The sequence below is a fragment of the Pholcus phalangioides genome, unplaced genomic scaffold (assembly GCF_987345545.1).
Source record: "Pholcus phalangioides strain wild (caught in Gottingen) unplaced genomic scaffold, Ppha-v1.0 ptg000010l_1, whole genome shotgun sequence".
Lineage (NCBI taxonomy): Eukaryota > Metazoa > Arthropoda > Arachnida > Araneae > Pholcidae > Pholcus > Pholcus phalangioides.
This window is the reverse complement of record NW_028301603.1, coordinates 45,036,087-45,059,049: the sequence shown is the minus strand read 5'-3', so window position 1 is coordinate 45,059,049 and position 22,963 is coordinate 45,036,087. Positions and strand designations below refer to the sequence as shown.

Genomic DNA, 22,963 nt, shown 5'->3' with positions numbered 1-22,963 from the left:
AAAAAAACCACAATTTTCATGATGAAAGGGAAAAAAAGACGAAACAAAAAGAAACTAATCCTGTGAAAAACACCACAAACTAACTTTATATTCAAAAAAAAACTCAAAGCATTACTAGAAACTTGGTATGAAACTCATGAAAAAGAGAAGCTAGACAACTTCGAAATAATGGACCCTCCACAACTGCATGAAACAAATAGCAAATCAAAAAAATTCTGAATAGCTATAAACACTCATGTTCAAGTCTAAAAGAATGCACTGCAATTTTTGAAAGGTTTGGTAATCGAGATATATATATATATATATTTATTTATTTATTTTTTTTTTATTTTTTGAAAAAGAGTGAATATATACAATTATGAATTATTGCTTTATGATTATCTTTCGTTAAAATTGATTATATCCAAGTATTTATATGGCATTATGTTATCACTGGAGCTGAAAAAGTAATGAAAAATACATTTATCATGTAGGGGGTGAGAATGTTTTGCGATTATGTGAAAAAATGCTCCAAAAGAAAAATAATCAATTATGTTCATGAAGCATACCTAACTCATACACAGCAAAATTGGCCAGACAGTTGATTTACAGTCTGTATTCACTTGAAAAAATACAAAATGAAAGCTAAAAAATTTATTTGGGAACAAACCATCAGTTTTCAACCAACAAAGTATTAAGCAAGACTTACCTGCCATCACATCTTAGCTAACTATTTGCTGCATTGTTGAGTTCAATTGAATGAATATTCACTTCATGCAAAGTCTCATAACTTCACAGAAACATAAACCAGAAAAATTCATAGCATAACATACACACTGCAGCCAACTAAGCTGAGCAACTGGAGTAATTGCAGCCAGCTAAGATGGGTAACACACAAATTGCAGAAAACTTAAGATGAAAATCTCATACATTGTAGCCAACTGAGATGAGCAATTCAAGTAACTGCAATCAACTAAGATGGGTAACACACAAATTGCAGAAAACTTAAGATGAAGATCTCACACATTGTAGTCAACTGAGATGAGCAATTCAAGTAACTGCAATTAACTAAGATGGGTAACACACAAATTGCAGAAAACTTAGATGAGGAACTCGCACATTGTTGCCAACTTACATGAGCAACACACTTCAGCCAGCTGAGATTTCAACCTTCATCCTCAGTCCCAATAAGGGTTCTGTTTGAAGTAGCAGAGAAAAATTGCAGAAGATAGTAAAACCAAGAGATATGTCCAACACTCTCCTTCCTAAAAAGATGAAAAGAAATTAGTTCATCTGCTGATTAGTTCATATTAAGATATACTGCACAGAACAAAAATTGCAAAGAGGCGATCACCCAGTTCCAAAAGTTTTATTATTGGCATAGTAAGAAGAACGGTAGAAGTGGACACCCCCCCCCCTCCACCATTTGCTATACATAACCTCTGTGATACCCCCTTTCCTGAAACATCAAAACACAATTGTCAAGTTCAAATAATATTAAAAGTGATGAACACACCGTCATAAAAAAAATTTCCAAACATTATGGCAATTTTTGGCAAATAATATATATACCAGGGGGACTCAACAGCTGGTCCATGGGTAGCATGTGGGCAAAGTTAGAAAGAATTGAAAAGAGCAGAAAGAAAGCAAAACATAGATTGACCAAGCAAAACATAGATTGAACAGTTTTTCCAAAAGATGTAAATTAAGTATTATATAGACTGTGTAATAGTTCTTTTGTAATTTTAATTTTGTATCTTTGTAATAATTATGTATTTTCATGTTAAAACGCATTTTATATTGTCAAAATTCCGTTTATTTGCAAACAAAGAACAATTTCAGTTATTGACATTACTGTATAATTATGGTTTCAACAGAAACCCCCTCTTATGTGGTCACCCCTCTTTTGCAGTCGATTTTTTTGTCTCGCGAGTGTCTTCAAAAAAAGGGTTTTACTGTATTTGTTCCATAAAAATCCTTTGGAAAATTGAATGGATATTTTTACAACAATAGAATTTTTTTTTTTTTGGTTTAAAATTCTGTTCAAAACATTCAAATTGAAAATAATAAACTTTTATTATCTGCATAATAGCTGGAAGGACAAACATGAGTAACTCCTTCAACCATTCACTATACACCTCTGTGATCCCCGCCCCAAACACAATTCTTAAATTAAAATAATATTGAAAGTAATGAACACACCTTCTTCTTTGGAAACAATAGGCATAAGCATCAGAATTAGGTACCACAATCGATGACATGGAACTGACTAGAAATAACATCCTTGACCCAGCTACTCAATTTCAATTACTGAAAACACAAATTATATCACTGAAAAGTTCTAACAATTCGCCTCCATTCTTTTGGAAGCAACTAACAAAAAATTTAAAAAAAAAAACTTACTCAAAAGTTTAAAAATTATCACATACATCAATACAGTTGATGCTCATTTCTAGACTTCTAATAAATTCGTAAAATCAAAATTCATGAATTATAATTTTTTTGAATTACTGAACCTGTCGTACCTACAGAGTGTAAAGCCAGCTCTCGATCCAGTGGTTCCAGAGCCTCCTATAGTGACTGTGTCAAGTGAAAGAAAAGTAGTGGGGGGGGGGGAAATCAAAACACAGCAAGACCATGCTGGTAACTGACTACAATTTATTACATGATTAACATTAGATGAAAACGGTAACAAGTGTATAAGTAGACTACATAGCAGGGTTATTAAAAAACCTTTTTTTTTTTAAATAACCAAAAATCAGGGTTTTTTTTGGTTTAAACCAGTTTTTTTTTTTTGTTTTAAATAGTATTAACATTAAAAACAATAAAATTTCTGAAAAATCATTCAAACTTCTAACAATTATCATTACATTAAAATAAAATGTTTATTAATGCAATTAACACTATTCCCATATTAATTAAATCAATAAATATTTCTTATATTTTAACAAAAACCAACTTTTGCAATTTAATTATTTTTTGCTTTACACAATGGATTACTTTGTATGTGTTTCAAAATTCTTTTAATGTTAATCATATAATATAAAGATGTTTTCTCCAGTTACTTTCAGTATGCTTAATTAGGGAGCTATTTTGCAAAACTATAATATTCCTGTAATATTCCTCCATGAATATTAAGTAAAGGGGAAAAAATACTTAAAAATGTAAAATTAATGACATCATCTAACATGTGGGAAATTTGCTTGCAGAATGGAAACGATAGCCAGCCATGACAAAATGATAATTATAGCATTACAGGATTTCATAATTCATGGAAACATCACAAAAAACGAAGTAATTGAACAAATAACTACAACGTACTTAAGAAATGTTAAATATGTTGTCCACCGTGTTATGGCTATGAGGTTGAAAGCACAAAAATTCTTGTTCAACAACAGATCAGAGTATGCCATGGCCATGATGTGGATGCACTTGCAATTCAGCTTTATTAAACCAAACGCGCCCCCAGGTTAATAATTTAAAATTACCAAATTTTGCAACCTGAGCACTGTTTATGACATTTTCAGGTACCCCCACAGCCAGAAGTTGCAAGGGTTAAGGTGCATCCTGTCAAAATGGGTCTTCAGCAGCTGCTTGATAGAAGTTGTTCTATCCACATACTGACGCTGTGGAAGTGCCGAAATGATGTGGTTGCACAAAATAGATTATACTGCTGGCCAAGTACAGCATCATCTACTTGCAAATTTTTCACTACTTGCACTTTTTTTTCCTTTTGCGAAAGAAACTTCCATTGCTTCAGGAGTATGTATGCAAATTTTCAAGTCATTCTGACCAGTAGTTCTTATTGAATAGTTTTGGAATCAAAACTTCAAATTATAATCACCCTGTATATAGCTGATTATTTTTCATAAATCTGCTATTATTATACAGTAGAACCTTGATTAACTGGGCTTACCACATGTGAAAGTATAAAAAAAACAACTACCCAATATTAAGACTGGAAGATATACAGTAGGAGATGTGCTACTTCTTATGGAGAAAAAAATGAATATGTATGTGAGGTAATGTAACTTCTAGTGCACTAGTCTTTGTCCCTTATGGAAGCGTTTCATCACCAGAACTTACCTGTTTCAGAAGTCACCTTTACATGGATCTATTCTATCTATTCTTTGAATTGACCAAATCACATCAACGGAATCTGTATCCAAGCCCAACTGGAGAGAGAGACAACCAAGAGATGCATCCAAGGCTCTTCTTCTTAAAAAGACGAAAGGAAATTAGTTCATCTTAAAATTACGATATACTGTACAGAACATTAAATTACAGAGGCAATCTCACCCCCCCCCACCCTTTTGCTGTACATAACCTGTGATAACCCCCCCCCCTCTCAAAAATCGAAACACAATTATTAAATTGAAATAATAAAAAAATGTAATGAACATACCTTCTCCTCTGGAAACAACAGGAATGAGCATTAGAATTAGGTCCCCCAATCGATCACATAGAACTGACTGCAGATTTAAAACACAAATTAGATCATTAAAAAGTTCAAACTATTTACCTCCATTCTTTAGGAAGCAACAAACAAAAGGTGGCTGATAAAAAGATGCCCATTAAGATATGGATGTCATATATTTCAAAATGTCATATATTCAAAAATGATTACATGCATTACACAGCCGTTAATAACTTCTTCAGACCTGAACAATTAGTTCATAAAATCAAAATTCAAGAATAGCAAAGACATTCAAAGGAATGGCATTGTTTGAGACCAAAGGATGAGTTTGTAATTGGAATAATAAAAAATGTGATCAACATACCCTCTCCTCTGGAAACAACAGGAATGAGCATTAGAATTAGGTTCCCCCAGTTGATGACATAGAACTGACTGCAGATTGAAAACACAAATTAGATCATTAAAAAGTTCAAACTATTTACCTCCATTCTTTTGGAAGCAACAAACAAAAATTTAAAAATGATTACATACATTACACAGCCGTTAATCACTTCTACAGACCTGAACAATTAGTTCATTAAATCAAAATTGAAGAATAGCAAAGACATTCAAAGGAATGGCATTGTTTGAGACCAAAGGATGAGTTTGTAATTGAAATAATAAAAAAAGTGATGAACATACCCTCTCTTCTGGAAACAACAGGAATGAGCATTAGAATTAGGTCCCCCCCCAATCGATGACATAGAACTGACTGCAGATTGAAAACAAATTAGATGATTAAAAAGTTCAAACTATTTACCTCCATTCTTTAGGAAGCAACAAACAAAAGGTGGCTGATAAAAAGATGCCCATAAAGATATAGATGTCATATATTTCAAAATGTCATATATTCAAAAATTATTACATGCATTACACAGCCGTTAATCACTTCTACAGACCTGAACAATTAGTTCATAAAATCAAAATTCAAGAATAGCAAAGACATTCAAAGGAATGGCATTGTTTGATACCAAAGGATGAGTTTGTAATTGAAATAATAAAAAAAAGTGATGAACATACCCTCTCTTCTGGAAACAACAGGAATGAGCATTAGAATTAGGTCCCCCAATCGATGACATAGAACTGACTACAGATTCAAAACACAAATTAGATCATTAAAAAGTTCAAACTATTTACCTCCATTCTTTGGGAAGCAACAAACAAAAGGTGGCTGATAAAAAGATGCCCATAAAGATATGGATGTCATATATTTCAAAATGTCATATATTCAAAAATTATTACATGCATTACACAGCCGTTAATCACTTCTACAGACCTGAACAATTAGTTCATAAAATCAAAATTCAAGAATAGCAAAGACATTCAAAGAAATGGCATTGTTTGACACCAAAGGATGAGTTTGTAATTGAAATAATAAAAAAAGTGATGAATGTACCCTCTCCTCTGGAAACAACAGGAATGAGCATTAAAATTAGGTCCCCCAATCGATGACATAGATCTGACTGCAGATTGAAAACAAATTAGATCATTAAAAAGTTCAAACTATTTACCTCTATTCTTTTGGAGGCAACAAACAAAAGGTGGCTGATAAAAAGATGCCCATAAAGATATGGATGTCATATATTCAAAAATTCTTACATGCATTACACAGCCGTTAATCACTTCTACAGACCTGAACAATTAGTTCATAAAATCAAAATTCAAGAATAGCAAAGACATTCAAAGGAATGGCATTGTTTGATACCAAAGGATGAGTTTGTAATTGAAATAATAAAACAAGTGATGAACATACCCTCTCTTCTGGAAACAACAGGAATGAGCATTAGAATTAGGTCCCCCAATCGATGACATAGAACTGACTACAGATTGAAAACACAAATTAGATCATTAAAAAGTTCAAACTATTTACCTCCATCCTTTAGGAAGCAACAAACAAAAGGTGGCTGATAAAAAGATGCCCATAAAGATACGGATGTCATATGTTTCAAAATGTCATATATTCAAAAATTATTACATGCATTACACAGCCGTTAATCACTTCTACAGACCTGAACAATTAGTTCATAAAATCAAAATTCAAGAATAGCAAAGACATTCAAAGGAATGGCATTGTTTGAGACCAAAGGATGAGTTTGTAATTGAAATAATAAAAAAAGTGATGAACATACCCTCTCTTCTGGAAACAACAGGAATGAGCATTAGAATTAGGTCCCCCAATCGATGACATAGAACTGACTACAGATTCAAAACACAAATTAGATCATTAAAAAGTTCAAACTATTTACCTCCATTCTTTTGGAAGCAACAAACAAAAATTTAAAAATGATTACATGCATTACATAGCCGTTAATCACTTCTACAGACCTGAACAATTAGTTCATAAAATCAAAATTCAAGAATAGCAAAGACATTCAAAGGAATGGCATTGTTTGAGACCAAAGGATGAGTTTGTAATTGAAATAATAAAAAAAGAGATCAACATACCCTCTCCTCTGGAAACAACAGGGATGAGCATTAAAATTAGGTCCCCCAATCGTTGACATAGAACTGACTTCAGATTGAAAACACAAATTAGATCATTAAAAAGTTCAAACTATTTACCTCCATTCTTTTGGAAGCAAGAAATAAAAATTTAAAAATGATTACATGCATTACACAGCCGTTAATCACTTCTACAGACCTGAACAATTAATAACACAATGACAAGTTCATAAAATCAGAATTCAAGAATAGCAAAGACATTCAAAGGAATGGCATTGTTTGAGACCAAAGGATGAGTTTGTAATTGAAATAATAAAAAAAGTGATGAACATACCCTCTCTTCTGGAAACAACAGGAATGAGCATTAGAATTAGGTCCCCCAATCGATGACATAGAACTGACTACAGATTGAAAACACAAATTAGATCATTAAAAAGTTCAAACTATTTACCTCCATTCTTTAGGAAGCAACAAACAAAAGGTGGCTGATAAAAAGATGCCCATAAAGATATGGATGTCATATATTCAAAAATTATTACATGCATTACACAGCCGTTAATCACTTCTACAGACCTGAACAATTAGTTCATAAAATCAAAATTCAAGAATAGCAAAGACATTCAAAGGAATGGCATTGTTTGAGACCAAAGGATGAGTTTGTAATTGAAATAATAAAAAAAGTGATGAACATACCCTCTCTTCTGGAAACAACAGGAATGAGCATTAGAATTAGGTCCCCCAATCGATGACATAGAACTGACTACAGATTCAAAACACAAATTAGATCATTAAAAAGTTCAAACTATTTACCTCCATTCTTTTGGAAGCAACAAACAAAAATTTAAAAATGATTACATGCATTACATAGCCGTTAATCACTTCTACAGACCTGAACAATTAGTTCATAAAATCAAAATTCAAGAATAGCAAAGACATTCAAAGGAATGGCATTGTTTGAGACCAAAGGATGAGTTTGTAATTGAAATAATAAAAAAAGAGATCAACATACCCTCTCCTCTGGAAACAACAGGGATGAGCATTAAAATTAGGTCCCCCAATCGTTGACATAGAACTGACTTCAGATTGAAAACACAAATTAGATCATTAAAAAGTTCAAACTATTTACCTCCATTCTTTTGGAAGCAAGAAATAAAAATTTAAAAATGATTACATGCATTACACAGCCGTTAATCACTTCTACAGACCTGAACAATTAATAACACAATGACAAGTTCATAAAATCAGAATTCAAGAATAGCAAAGACATTCAAAGGAATGGCATTGTTTGAGACCAAAGGATGAGTTTGTAATTGAAATAATAAAAAAAGTGATGAACATACCCTCTCTTCTGGAAACAACAGGAATGAGCATTAGAATTAGGTCCCCCAATCGATGACATAGAACTGACTACAGATTGAAAACACAAATTAGATCATTAAAAAGTTCAAACTATTTACCTCCATTCTTTAGGAAGCAACAAACAAAAGGTGGCTGATAAAAAGATGCCCATAAAGATATGGATGTCATATATTCAAAAATTATTACATGCATTACACAGCCGTTAATCACTTCTACAGACCTGAACAATTAGTTCATAAAATCAAAATTCAAGAATAGCAAAGACATTCAAAGGAATGGCATTGTTTGAGACCAAAGGATGAGTTTGTAATTGAAATAATAAAAAAAGTGATGAACATACCCTCTCTTCTGGAAACAACAGGAATGAGCATTAGAATTAGGTCCCCCAATCGATGACATAGAACTGACTACAGATTCAAAACACAAATTAGATCATTAAAAAGTTCAAACTATTTACCTCCATTCTTTTGGAAGCAACAAACAAAAATTTAAAAATGATTACATGCATTACATAGCCGTTAATCACTTCTACAGACCTGAACAATTAGTTCATAAAATCAAAATTCAAGAATAGCAAAGACATTCAAAGGAATGGCATTGTTTGAGACCAAAGGATGAGTTTGTAATTGAAATAATAAAAAAAGAGATCAACATACCCTCTCCTCTGGAAACAACAGGGATGAGCATTAAAATTAGGTCCCCCAATCGTTGACATAGAACTGACTTCAGATTGAAAACACAAATTAGATCATTAAAAAGTTCAAACTATTTACCTCCATTCTTTTGGAAGCAAGAAATAAAAATTTAAAAATGATTACATGCATTACACAGCCGTTAATCACTTCTACAGACCTGAACAATTAATAACACAATGACAAGTTCATAAAATCAGAATTCAAGAATAGCAAAGACATTCAAAGGAATGGCATTGTTTGAGACCAAAGGATGAGTTTGTAATTGAAATAATAAAAAAAGTGATGAACATACCCTCTCTTCTGGAAACAACAGGAATGAGCATTAGAATTAGGTCCCCCAATCGATGACATAGAACTGACTACAGATTGAAAACACAAATTAGATCATTAAAAAGTTCAAACTATTTACCTCCATTCTTTAGGAAGCAACAAACAAAAGGTGGCTGATAAAAAGATGCCCATAAAGATATGGATGTCATATATTCAAAAATTATTACATGCATTACACAGCCGTTAATCACTTCTACAGACCTGAACAATTAGTTCATAAAATCAAAATTCAAGAATAGCAAAGACATTCAAAGAAATGGCATTGTTTGACACCAAAGGATGAGTTTGTAATTGAAATAATAAAAAAAGTGATGAACGTACCCTCTCCTCTGGAAACAACAGGAATGAGCATTAAAATTAGGTCCCCCAATCGATGACATAGAACTGACTGCAGATTGAAAACACAAATTAGATCATTAAAAAGTTCAAACTATTTACCTCCATTCTTTTGGAAGCAACAAACAAAAATTTAAAAATGATTACATGCATTACATAGCCGTTAATCACTTCTACAGACCTGAACAATTAGTTCATAAAATCAAAATTCAAGAATAGCAAAGACATTCAAAGGAATGGCATTGTTTTAGACCAAAGGATGAGTTTGTAATTGAAATAATAAAAAAAGAGATCAACATACCCTCTCCTCTGGAAACAACAGGGATGAGCATTAAAATTAGGTCCCCCAATCGTTGACATAGAACTGACTTCAGATTGAAAACACAAATTAGATCATTAAAAAGTTCAAACTATTTACCTCCATTCTTTTGGAAGCAAGAAATAAAAATTTAAAAATGATTACATGCATTACACAGCCGTTAATCACTTCTACAGACCTGAACAATTAATAACACAATGACAAGTTCATAAAATCAGAATTCAAGAATAGCAAAGACATTCAAAGGAATGGCATTGTTTGAGACCAAAGGATGAGTTTGTAATTGAAATAATAAAAAAAGTGATGAACATACCCTCTCTTCTGGAAACAACAGGAATGAGCATTAGAATTAGGTCCCCCAATCGATGACATAGAACTGACTACAGATTGAAAACACAAATTAGATCATTAAAAAGTTCAAACTATTTACCTCCATTCTTTAGGAAGCAACAAACAAAAGGTGGCTGATAAAAAGATGCCCATAAAGATATGGATGTCATATATTCAAAAATTATTACATGCATTACACAGCCGTTAATCACTTCTACAGACCTGAACAATTAGTTCATAAAATCAAAATTCAAGAATAGCAAAGACATTCAAAGAAATGGCATTGTTTGACACCAAAGGATGAGTTTGTAATTGAAATAATAAAGTGATGAACGTACCCTCTCCTCTGGAAACAACAGGAATGAGCATTAAAATGAGGTCCCCCAATCGATGACATAGATCTGACTGCAGATTGAAAACAAATTAGATCATTAAAAAGTTCAAACTATTTACCTCCATTCTTTTGGAGGCAACAAACAAAAATTTAAAAATGATTACATGCATTACACAGCCGTTAATCACTTCTACAGACCTGAACAATGTTAATCACTTCTACAGACCTGAACAATGTTAATCACTTCTACAGACCTGAACAATGTTAATCACTTCTACAGACCTGAACAATTAGTTCATAAAATCAAAATTCAAGAATAGCAAAGACATTCAAAGGAATGGCATTGTTTCAGACCAAAGGATGAGTTTGTAATTGAAATAATAAAAAAAGTGATCAACATACCTTCTCCTCTGGAAACAACAGGGATGAGCATTAAAATTAGGTCCCCCAATCGTTGACATAGAACTGACTTCAGATTGAAAACACAAATTAGATCATTAAAAAGTTCAAACTATTTACCTCCATTCTTTTGGAAGCAAGAAATAAAAATTTAAAAATGATTACATGCATTACACAGCCGTTAATCACTTCTACAGACCTGAACAATTAGTTCATAAAATCAAAATTCAAGAATAGCAAAGACATTCAAAGGAATGGCATTGTTTCAGACCAAAGGATGAGTTTGTAATTGAAATAATAAAAAAAGTGATGAACATACCCTCTCTTCTGGAAACAACAGGAATGAGCATTAGAATTAGGTCCCCCAATCGATGACATAGAACTGACTACAGATTGAAAACACAAATTAGATCATTAAAAAGTTCAAACTATTTACCTCCATTCTTTTGGAAGCAACAAACAAAAGGTGGCTGATAAAAAGATGCCCATAAAGATATGGATGTCATATATTCAAAAATTATTACATGCATTACACAGCCGTTAATCACTTCTACAGACCTGAACAATTAGTTCATAAAATCAAAATTCAAGAATAGCAAAGACATTCAAAGAAATGGCATTGTTTGACACCAAAGGATGAGTTTGTAATTGAAATAATAAAGTGATGAACGTACCCTCTCCTCTGGAAACAACAGGAATGAGCATTAAAATGAGGTCCCCCAATCGATGACATAGATCTGACTGCAGATTGAAAACAAATTAGATCATTAAAAAGTTCAAACTATTTACCTCCATTCTTTTGGAGGCAACAAACAAAAATTTAAAAATGATTACATGCATTACACAGCCGTTAATCACTTCTACAGACCTGAACAATGTTAATCACTTCTACAGACCTGAACAATGTTAATCACTTCTACAGACCTGAACAATGTTAATCACTTCTACAGACCTGAACAATGTTAATCACTTCTACAGACCTGAACAATTAGTTCATAAAATCAAAATTCAAGAATAGCAAAGACATTCAAAGGAATGGCATTGTTTCAGACCAAAGGATGAGTTTGTAATTGAAATAATAAAAAAAGTGATCAACATACCTTCTCCTCTGGAAACAACAGGGATGAGCATTAAAATTAGGTCCCCCAATCGTTGACATAGAACTGACTTCAGATTGAAAACACAAATTAGATCATTAAAAAGTTCAAACTATTTACCTCCATTCTTTTGGAAGCAAGAAATAAAAATTTAAAAATGATTACATGCATTACACAGCCGTTAATCACTTCTACAGACCTGAACAATGTTAATCACTTCTACAGACCTGAACAATTAGTTCATAAAATCAAAATTCAAGAATAGCAAAGACATTCAAAGGAATGGCATTGTTTCAGACCAAAGGATGAGTTTGTAATTGAAATAATAAAAAAAGTGATGAACATACCCTCTCTTCTGGAAACAACAGGAATGAGCATTAGAATTAGGTCCCCCAATCGATGACATAGAACTGACTACAGATTGAAAACACAAATTAGATCATTAAAAAGTTCAAACTATTTACCTCCATTCTTTAGGAAGCAACAAACAAAAGGTGGCTGATAAAAAGATGCCCATAAAGATATGGATGTCATATATTCAAAAATTATTACATGCATTACACAGCCGTTAATCACTTCTACAGACCTGAACAATTAGTTCATAAAATCAAAATTCAAGAATAGCAAAGACATTCAAAGAAATGGCATTGTTTGACACCAAAGGATGAGTTTGTAATTGAAATAATAAAAAAAGTGATGAACGTACCCTCTCCTCTGGAAACAACAGGAATGAGCATTAAAATTAGGTCCCCCAATCGATGACATAGAACTGACTGCAGATTGAAAACACAAATTAGATCATTAAAAAGTTCAAACTATTTACCTCCATTCTTTTGGAAGCAACAAACAAAAATTTAAAAATGATTACATGCATTACATAGCCGTTAATCACTTCTACAGACCTGAACAATTAGTTCATAAAATCAAAATTCAAGAATAGCAAAGACATTCAAAGGAATGGCATTGTTTGAGACCAAAGGATGAGTTTGTAATTGAAATAATAAAAAAAGAGATCAACATACCCTCTCCTCTGGAAACAACAGGGATGAGCATTAAAATTAGGTCCCCCAATCGTTGACATAGAACTGACTTCAGATTGAAAACACAAATTAGATCATTAAAAAGTTCAAACTATTTACCTCCATTCTTTTGGAAGCAAGAAATAAAAATTTAAAAATGATTACATGCATTACACAGCCGTTAATCACTTCTACAGACCTGAACAATTAATAACACAATGACAAGTTCATAAAATCAGAATTCAAGAATAGCAAAGACATTCAAAGGAATGGCATTGTTTGAGACCAAAGGATGAGTTTGTAATTGAAATAATAAAAAAAGTGATGAACATACCCTCTCTTCTGGAAACAACAGGAATGAGCATTAGAATTAGGTCCCCCAATCGATGACATAGAACTGACTACAGATTGAAAACACAAATTAGATCATTAAAAAGTTCAAACTATTTACCTCCATTCTTTAGGAAGCAACAAACAAAAGGTGGCTGATAAAAAGATGCCCATAAAGATATGGATGTCATATATTCAAAAATTATTACATGCATTACACAGCCGTTAATCACTTCTACAGACCTGAACAATTAGTTCATAAAATCAAAATTCAAGAATAGCAAAGACATTCAAAGAAATGGCATTGTTTGACACCAAAGGATGAGTTTGTAATTGAAATAATAAAGTGATGAACGTACCCTCTCCTCTGGAAACAACAGGAATGAGCATTAAAATGAGGTCCCCCAATCGATGACATAGATCTGACTGCAGATTGAAAACAAATTAGATCATTAAAAAGTTCAAACTATTTACCTCCATTCTTTTGGAGGCAACAAACAAAAATTTAAAAATGATTACATGCATTACACAGCCGTTAATCACTTCTACAGACCTGAACAATGTTAATCACTTCTACAGACCTGAACAATGTTAATCACTTCTACAGACCTGAACAATGTTAATCACTTCTACAGACCTGAACAATGTTAATCACTTCTACAGACCTGAACAATTAGTTCATAAAATCAAAATTCAAGAATAGCAAAGACATTCAAAGGAATGGCATTGTTTCAGACCAAAGGATGAGTTTGTAATTGAAATAATAAAAAAAGTGATCAACATACCTTCTCCTCTGGAAACAACAGGGATGAGCATTAAAATTAGGTCCCCCAATCGTTGACATAGAACTGACTTCAGATTGAAAACACAAATTAGATCATTAAAAAGTTCAAACTATTTACCTCCATTCTTTTGGAAGCAAGAAATAAAAATTTAAAAATGATTACATGCATTACACAGCCGTTAATCACTTCTACAGACCTGAACAATTAGTTCATAAAATCAAAATTCAAGAATAGCAAAGACATTCAAAGGAATGGCATTGTTTCAGACCAAAGGATGAGTTTGTAATTGAAATAATAAAAAAAGTGATGAACATACCCTCTCTTCTGGAAACAACAGGAATGAGCATTAGAATTAGGTCCCCCAATCGATGACATAGAACTGACTACAGATTGAAAACACAAATTAGATCATTAAAAAGTTCAAACTATTTACCTCCATTCTTTTGGAAGCAACAAACAAAAGGTGGCTGATAAAAAGATGCCCATAAAGATATGGATGTCATATATTCAAAAATTATTACATGCATTACACAGCCGTTAATCACTTCTACAGACCTGAACAATTAGTTCATAAAATCAAAATTCAAGAATAGCAAAGACATTCAAAGAAATGGCATTGTTTGACACCAAAGGATGAGTTTGTAATTGAAATAATAAAGTGATGAACGTACCCTCTCCTCTGGAAACAACAGGAATGAGCATTAAAATGAGGTCCCCCAATCGATGACATAGATCTGACTGCAGATTGAAAACAAATTAGATCATTAAAAAGTTCAAACTATTTACCTCCATTCTTTTGGAGGCAACAAACAAAAATTTAAAAATGATTACATGCATTACACAGCCGTTAATCACTTCTACAGACCTGAACAATGTTAATCACTTCTACAGACCTGAACAATGTTAATCACTTCTACAGACCTGAACAATGTTAATCACTTCTACAGACCTGAACAATGTTAATCACTTCTACAGACCTGAACAATTAGTTCATAAAATCAAAATTCAAGAATAGCAAAGACATTCAAAGGAATGGCATTGTTTCAGACCAAAGGATGAGTTTGTAATTGAAATAATAAAAAAAGTGATCAACATACCTTCTCCTCTGGAAACAACAGGGATGAGCATTAAAATTAGGTCCCCCAATCGTTGACATAGAACTGACTTCAGATTGAAAACACAAATTAGATCATTAAAAAGTTCAAACTATTTACCTCCATTCTTTTGGAAGCAAGAAATAAAAATTTAAAAATGATTACATGCATTACACAGCCGTTAATCACTTCTACAGACCTGAACAATGTTAATCACTTCTACAGACCTGAACAATTAGTTCATAAAATCAAAATTCAAGAATAGCAAAGACATTCAAAGGAATGGCATTGTTTCAGACCAAAGGATGAGTTTGTAATTGAAATAATAAAAAAAGTGATGAACATACCCTCTCTTCTGGAAACAACAGGAATGAGCATTAGAATTAGGTCCCCCAATCGATGACATAGAACTGACTACAGATTGAAAACACAAATTAGATCATTAAAAAGTTCAAACTATTTACCTCCATTCTTTAGGAAGCAACAAACAAAAGGTGGCTGATAAAAAGATGCCCATAAAGATATGGATGTCATATATTCAAAAATTATTACATGCATTACACAGCCGTTAATCACTTCTACAGACCTGAACAATTAGTTCATAAAATCAAAATTCAAGAATAGCAAAGACATTCAAAGAAATGGCATTGTTTGACACCAAAGGATGAGTTTGTAATTGAAATAATAAAAAAAGTGATGAACGTACCCTCTCCTCTGGAAACAACAGGAATGAGCATTAAAATTAGGTCCCCCAATCGATGACATAGAACTGACTGCAGATTGAAAACACAAATTAGATCATTAAAAAGTTCAAACTATTTACCTCCATTCTTTTGGAAGCAAGAAATAAAAATTTAAAAATGATTACATGCATTACACAGCCGTTAATCACTTCTACAGACCTGAACAATTAATAACACAATGACAAGTTCATAAAATCAGAATTCAAGAATAGCAAAGACATTCAAAGGAATGGCATTGTTTGAGACCAAAGGATGAGTTTGTAATTGAAATAATAAAAAAAGTGATGAACATACCCTCTCTTCTGGAAACAACAGGAATGAGCATTAGAATTAGGTCCCCCAATCGATGACATAGAACTGACTACAGATTGAAAACACAAATTAGATCATTAAAAAGTTCAAACTATTTACCTCCATTCTTTAGGAAGCAACAAACAAAAGGTGGCTGATAAAAAGATGCCCATAAAGATATGGATGTCATATATTCAAAAATTATTACATGCATTACACAGCCGTTAATCACTTCTACAGACCTGAACAATTAGTTCATAAAATCAAAATTCAAGAATAGCAAAGACATTCAAAGAAATGGCATTGTTTGACACCAAAGGATGAGTTTGTAATTGAAATAATAAAGTGATGAACGTACCCTCTCCTCTGGAAACAACAGGAATGAGCATTAAAATGAGGTCCCCCAATCGATGACATAGATCTGACTGCAGATTGAAAACAAATTAGATCATTAAAAAGTTCAAACTATTTACCTCCATTCTTTTGGAGGCAACAAACAAAAATTTAAAAATGATTACATGCATTACACAGCCGTTAATCACTTCTACAGACCTGAACAATGTTAATCACTTCTACAGACCTGAACAATGTTAATCACTTCTACAGACCTGAACAATGTTAATCACTTCTACAGACCTGAACAATTAGTTCATAAAATCAAAATTCAAGAATAGCAAAGACATTCAAAGGAATGGCATTGTTTCAGACCAAAGGATGAGTTTGTAATTGAAATAATAAAAAAAGTGATCAACATACCTTCTCCTCTGGAAACAACAGGGATGAGCATTAAAATTAGGTCCCCCAATCGTTGACATAGAACTGACTTCAGATTGAAAACACAAATTAGATCATTAAAAAGTTCAAACTATTTACCTCCATTCTTTTGGAAGCAAGAAATAAAAATTTAAAAATGATTACATGCATTACACAGCCGTTAATCACTTCTACAGACCTGAACAATGTTAATCACTTCTACAGACCTGAACAATTAGTTCATAAAATCAAAATTCAAGAATAGCAAAGACATTCAAAGGAATGGCATTGTTTCAGACCAAAGGATGAGTTTGTAATTGAAATAATAAAAAAAGTGATGAACATACCCTCTCTTCTGGAAACAACAGGAATGAGCATTAGAATTAGGTCCCCCAATCGATGACATAGAACTGACTACAGATTGAAAACACAAATTAGATCATTAAAAAGTTCAAACTATTTACCTCCATTCTTTTGGAAGCAACAAACAAAAGGTGGCTGATAAAAAGATGCATTTGATAATGTTTTGAACACAATAGGTGTACAACATGATGAAAAACGTACTTTTCGGCATATTACGATGTTTTATTTTTAAACATTAATTTATTACAGTAATTAAAAAAAATATTAATTATAATTTGCAATTTTTAATTTTTCAACACAAGAGTCTAGAACATATAAAATATAATTTTATGGTTTATTTATCTAAGCTACTCATTACCTGTGTTCAATTTGCTAAGTGGCTTAGAGCTCTTTATTCAAAATATGTACAATAAGGTATCAGGGTTAGGTTTTAGACCCCAGAAACTAACTCTGGTATTAAAACTATCAAAAAATCTTACTGTCAATGATGTCGAATAGTTTTTGTTAACTTGATAGATATGTTAAATAACAAAACACTTACTTTTATTTAGATTAAAGGGTTTTTTATACAGAATTATAATTACTGAGGAAAAATACCAATTTTGATATTTTAAATTTTGTGATCTGCTCAAAATTTTATTCCATATAAAAATTCTCATGCAGCATCTGTTAATGCACTAATTAACAATGCACCAATTAAACTCATTTTCACCTAAAAATTTGTTAGATCAGGGTGTATAAATTCACAGAGCTTTAAAGAGTATTTTCAACCAAAGCAGAGCTGACAAGACTTGATACCCAAAGCATTTGTTTTGCACGTTTGAATACAGCTTCAAGTGGAAAACCATTGCATTATAAATGCTAGTAAATGTACCATATCATAGTGCAAAAGTAAGAATAAACCAAGTTTGACATATACAAGCTAGCATTGCCAAATTGAATGACATTTCAGTCCTACAATTCAGTATTTTGATCGGTAGATCAAAGAGTATCGTTTTAAGTATCAGTTGTTATCTAGATAATTTAATAACAGAAATCACCATACATATATGATGTAATAAACCTTTTTTTAAACTCTTATCTGCTGTAAAACGAGTACAGCAGATGGTTTATATCATTATATCAATGCACACATATATAAGCAGTTGAAGAAATTTTGGAAGGTCAAGAATAATTTTGAATCAGAAAATGTCAAATCATTCCATAGTTTTCCTTTTCGTGTTTATGCTATGCTTTACTCAAATTGTATATTTTATAAGAAAAAAAAAAAAAAAAAATATATATATATATATATATATATATGTGCAAAATAATTTTGTAGAGTAGACAATTATTTTAGAATCATATTAAATATTTATTCTTTGTATAACATAGTCACTTTAAACATTACATGCAATTAACGTGTGCATTTCCAATGGGAATTTTTACATTGAAAAGCAATATGAGGTTTTTGACGTGACCGTTTAAACCGTCAAAAACTGCCATGTGTCAAAAACCTGCCAACCCTGGTATAATTATACTTGAACGAAATACTGAGTAACGTGAAATATCTTTTAATGCACTGCAAAATGGGAAACTGAAGCACGATTATCAGGAGCTTGTTGAATTATGTATGGTTTTTATTGGAAGGAACTCAGACTCGACTATCAAAATCAGGCCACCAGGAGCTTTACATCATGCTCCATGGATGGCAAAGGCAATTAACTCCTCTAAAATGTTTTCATTTAAACAGTAATTGGCTTTAAAAGTGTCTAAAGTGAACAGTCTGAAGAACATTTGTTTGTTTGTTGTTTAACGGTGTATGTTAAAGCATGGCTGGAGAGTTCGTCGGCAAGTCGGTGCTCCATTCAATGATTTTATGTTTTTGAAAGATTTGAAGAAATACGAAAACATAAATAAGGGTGTTTCTTCAGTTGCTTTGGAAAAATTTTGCAATCACCTGTGGTATTTAAATGATGAGTCAAGCATTCTAGCAATTTTAGATAAAAATGTTACTACTTCCAAAAAGTGCATCATAGAGAATTTGAAACGGGAAAATCTTAACACTGAAAGAAAATGTATTATTCATTTCCTAATGAAGTTCCCCTTCTCTTAGGTGAGATTTTAATTTTAATACTACACTGCTCAAAACAATTAGGGGAGCACATGGTTTTAACAAAATTACGCAAAGATGTATACCGATAAGTAACATAAAATGAATAATCCATAATTTAAAGCCTAGCAGGAAACGGAATCGTTCTGGTCCTGTCAGCCCTGCCCTTGTGGGGTGGGGGGGGGTCATGCCGAGAGGTATGTATATGTATAATATACATATAACAACAGTGCTCCCAACACACAGGGTCGGGGTACCCGGGGGGGGGGGGAATTGTACGTATACTCTTCATGGGAAAGTTAAAAGTTTTTATTTCAAGGGGCCCTTGTTTTCATTGTTGTTTGATCTCATTTGAAAAATTTGCGATAGCGGAAGCACAAGATATATCTAGTCTGGGGGCTCCAAAAAATTTGCGAATTCGGTCACGGGTAGTTGCGTGGGTGGTCCTGGATTTTATTGTTGGTAAAACGAATACAAATGAAAATTTTTCATGGCATTCGCACCGAGGGATGACCGACAAGCTTCCAAGTCGGGGCCCCCATGTTTACAGGGTTCATTTTGGGGGCCCTGGATGAATCTCATTCTTTTCTGTTGTAGAATTTGCAACAGCGGAAGCCCGAGATAAATCCAGTCTGGGGCCCCACTAAAAGTATGCGAATTGGTGTCCCGGGTAATTGGTTGAGGCCCTCGATTTTATTCGTTGGTAAAACGAATACAAATGAAAATGTTTCATGGCAATCGCAGCGGGATATGACCGACAAGCTTCCAAGTCGGGGGCCCCCATGTTTACAGGTTTCATTTTGGGGGCCCTGGATGAATCTCGTAATTTTCTGTTGTAGAATTTGCAACAGCGGAAGCCCGAGATAAAGCCAGTCTGGGGCCCCACTAAAAGTATGCGAATTGGTGTCCCGGGTAATTTTTTGAGGCCCTGAACTTTATTCGTTGGTAAAACGAATACAAATGAAAATTTTTCATGGCATTCTCACCGGGGGATGACCGACAAGCTTCCAAGTCGGGGGCTCCATGTTTACAGGTTTCATTTTGGGGCTCTGGATGAATCTGATTCTTTTTGCTTTTTAACATTATACAATTTGCAACAGCGGAAGACCGAGATAAATCCAGTCTGGATTCCCCACTAAAAATCTGCGTATTGTGTTCCCGCTACTGGATGTGGGGCCCTGGATTTTATTCGTTGCAAAATTGAAAAATTTTCGTGGTCCCTTACAGAGGTGTGTTCGACAAGCTTCCAGGTCAGTGCTCCATGGGAATGTTGATAGGTTCTAATTCGGGGCCCCTGGATGTATCTCATTGATTTTCGTTGTTTCACATTGTAAAATTTGCAACACATCGGTAGCCCGAGATATATCCAGTGTGGGCTCCAGGGGGTGCTTGATGAATCTCATTTGTTTTTTGTTGCTTTATCATTATTTTTATTAAAATTCGCTTCTTCAGTAAGCTGGTGCTTTCACACGTCTCTTTCCATAGCACGCTGATGAAGTGGGACGAAATAAACAAGATATGTTGTAAAGAGAAGTGGGGGGGGGGGGGTTTGGCCGCCAAAGGCGGAATTGGGCAGAGCCCCCCCCCCCCCTAGTTTAACCCATAAGTACTTCTGTACACTTCTCGAATAATTCCAATTTCACAAATCATTAATGAAGATCAGAAAAACGAATTTTGTATAAAACATTGAATATCTGCCAATTTAAGTTTTTGAATGAAGTATATATAACGGTTTCCATGCCAAAATCCTTCAAAATACTAAAAAGGGAACAGTAAATTTGCTCGTGTCAACACCGTTGCAAATGAATTTAGGGAAGGTTGAGCAAACATTTTCCCATAGCCCCCACATTCTGGAATAGCCCTTAGGCGGGGATCTTTTGCGGGCCCGCCAGGTTTTTCACGGGCCCTATAAATTGAATAATGAGAAAAACTAAGAGAATTGTCCCGGGCCCTGTCAGCCCCAGCCTTGTGGGGCCATGAATTTCCCATAACTCGAGCTTTCATGAAATAAAATTCGTTTTAAGCAAAAAGCATTTTCGAAAACAAAAACAAAATTAAACATAAATTCTTATCTAGAGAACTTTCTTAGCAACAAGTTTTGAAAATAGAGCAAAATTCAGAGAAATTTACTAAATTTCAGACCTACCACCTTGTATAAAACAGCAGTAATAACAGCACGTATTAGTGACAGGGAACTCAATTTGCACTCAACATTCCCGCAACTACAGTGGTTAGCGTTATCAGGAGATGCATTTTTCTCCTGTCAACTGCTGTTCCCTCTACACTACTCGGGAAGAAGAACGTACAATGCGAAACTTTTTTTTTCACACGAAATACACCAGAGGTGGATATGGCATGTTCGAATTCCTTGCATATGAAACAAAACTTAAAAGAACGTTGATATCAACCACTGGAGTTGAAGGAACAAATCCAATGTACGAAAAAATAGCCCAAATTTTTTTTATTACACAAATAACGAAATAAGGGCAGCAAGCAATCGAATCAAACAAATTTACTCTTTATATAATTGATTAATTGATCCGTCTACATCCTCCTTCGAACTACTAATCGTCCCCTTCCGAAAGAACTGAGGCACTTAAAAATTGGGACTTACCCATTTCCGAAGTGACTGGAATCTGTTTTTCATCAACGACTTCAGCAGTGTAAAAATATCTTCATAATGTTGCAGCAAACGCAATTCATGAAATCAACTGAATTGCGCACCCAAGAGTTTCGACTGCAGGTAATAAACCCCTGGAGACCAGCTAGAACAACTGTTCTTGCACAATGGTGATCAGCACAGCAAAGCGGTCCGGAATGATGATGCTTCGTAAGATAGGTTGGATTTAACACTTGAAAATAATCGATGGTCAATCTAAACAAACGCGTCCTATCTTGCAATTATTTTGATTAACTACACGAAATCAAAACTCAAACTTGTACATTATTTGGACGGAAATGGTTAACGAAAATGGAGCAGTGGACGACACGCACAACCATACTCAACGGTAATCATGTACCGAATGGTGAAATTTCCCGCGTAAACGGGGTCACCGGGTTCCAAAAGTTGTCACAAGGTGCTTCCCCGAATGCTATTGGCCAGGCTTCACGGAACGCGCCACATTCCGACCGACCCTTTCGGGGGGAAGGGGAGAAACTGCTAAAATGGAGGAATAACGAATCCCATCGATGCTGCCGCGTTCCTTGGATTGTTACACAAGATTTTTATGGTGAGTTACTTTAGCAATGTAATAATTACTGTTGATTTTGCTGCTTTTTCTTTTGTCTTCTCATTCCGATAATATCATCTAATATTGGTCTCAAATGTCAGAGACTTGAGACTCGACCACACTTCAGTCAGTGTCAATCAGTTTTATTTTCTTAATTTTTCGCGGGTTAATTATATTATTTGAGATC

At 33.5% G+C, this 22,963-nt stretch overlaps 1 long non-coding RNA gene across 10 annotated transcripts; it reads right to left on the bottom strand.

Moving 5' to 3' along the window:
- Nucleotides 1-364: 364 nt before the first annotated feature.
- LOC149081581 (uncharacterized) lies at nucleotides 365-22,548 on the bottom strand. 10 transcript variants are annotated; one of them, XR_016193478.1, is made up of 24 exons: nucleotides 22,161-22,548; nucleotides 16,697-16,763; nucleotides 16,342-16,408; nucleotides 16,011-16,077; nucleotides 15,652-15,718; nucleotides 14,882-14,948; nucleotides 14,527-14,593; nucleotides 14,211-14,277; nucleotides 13,430-13,496; nucleotides 12,424-12,849; nucleotides 11,654-11,720; nucleotides 11,299-11,365; nucleotides 10,585-10,651; nucleotides 10,230-10,296; nucleotides 9,583-9,649; nucleotides 9,224-9,290; nucleotides 8,218-8,643; nucleotides 7,212-7,637; nucleotides 6,189-6,631; nucleotides 5,832-5,898; nucleotides 4,385-4,451; nucleotides 4,066-4,197; nucleotides 2,182-2,289; nucleotides 365-1,244 (listed from the first exon to the last, which is right to left on the bottom strand). It is a non-coding gene; the product is annotated as an uncharacterized LOC149081581 (long non-coding RNA). The 10 variants fall into 10 exon arrangements; XR_016193477.1 differs by having other exon boundaries at nucleotides 15,652-16,077; XR_016193481.1 differs by lacking the exon at nucleotides 16,011-16,077.
- Between the last annotated feature and the right edge of the window lie 415 nt (nucleotides 22,549-22,963).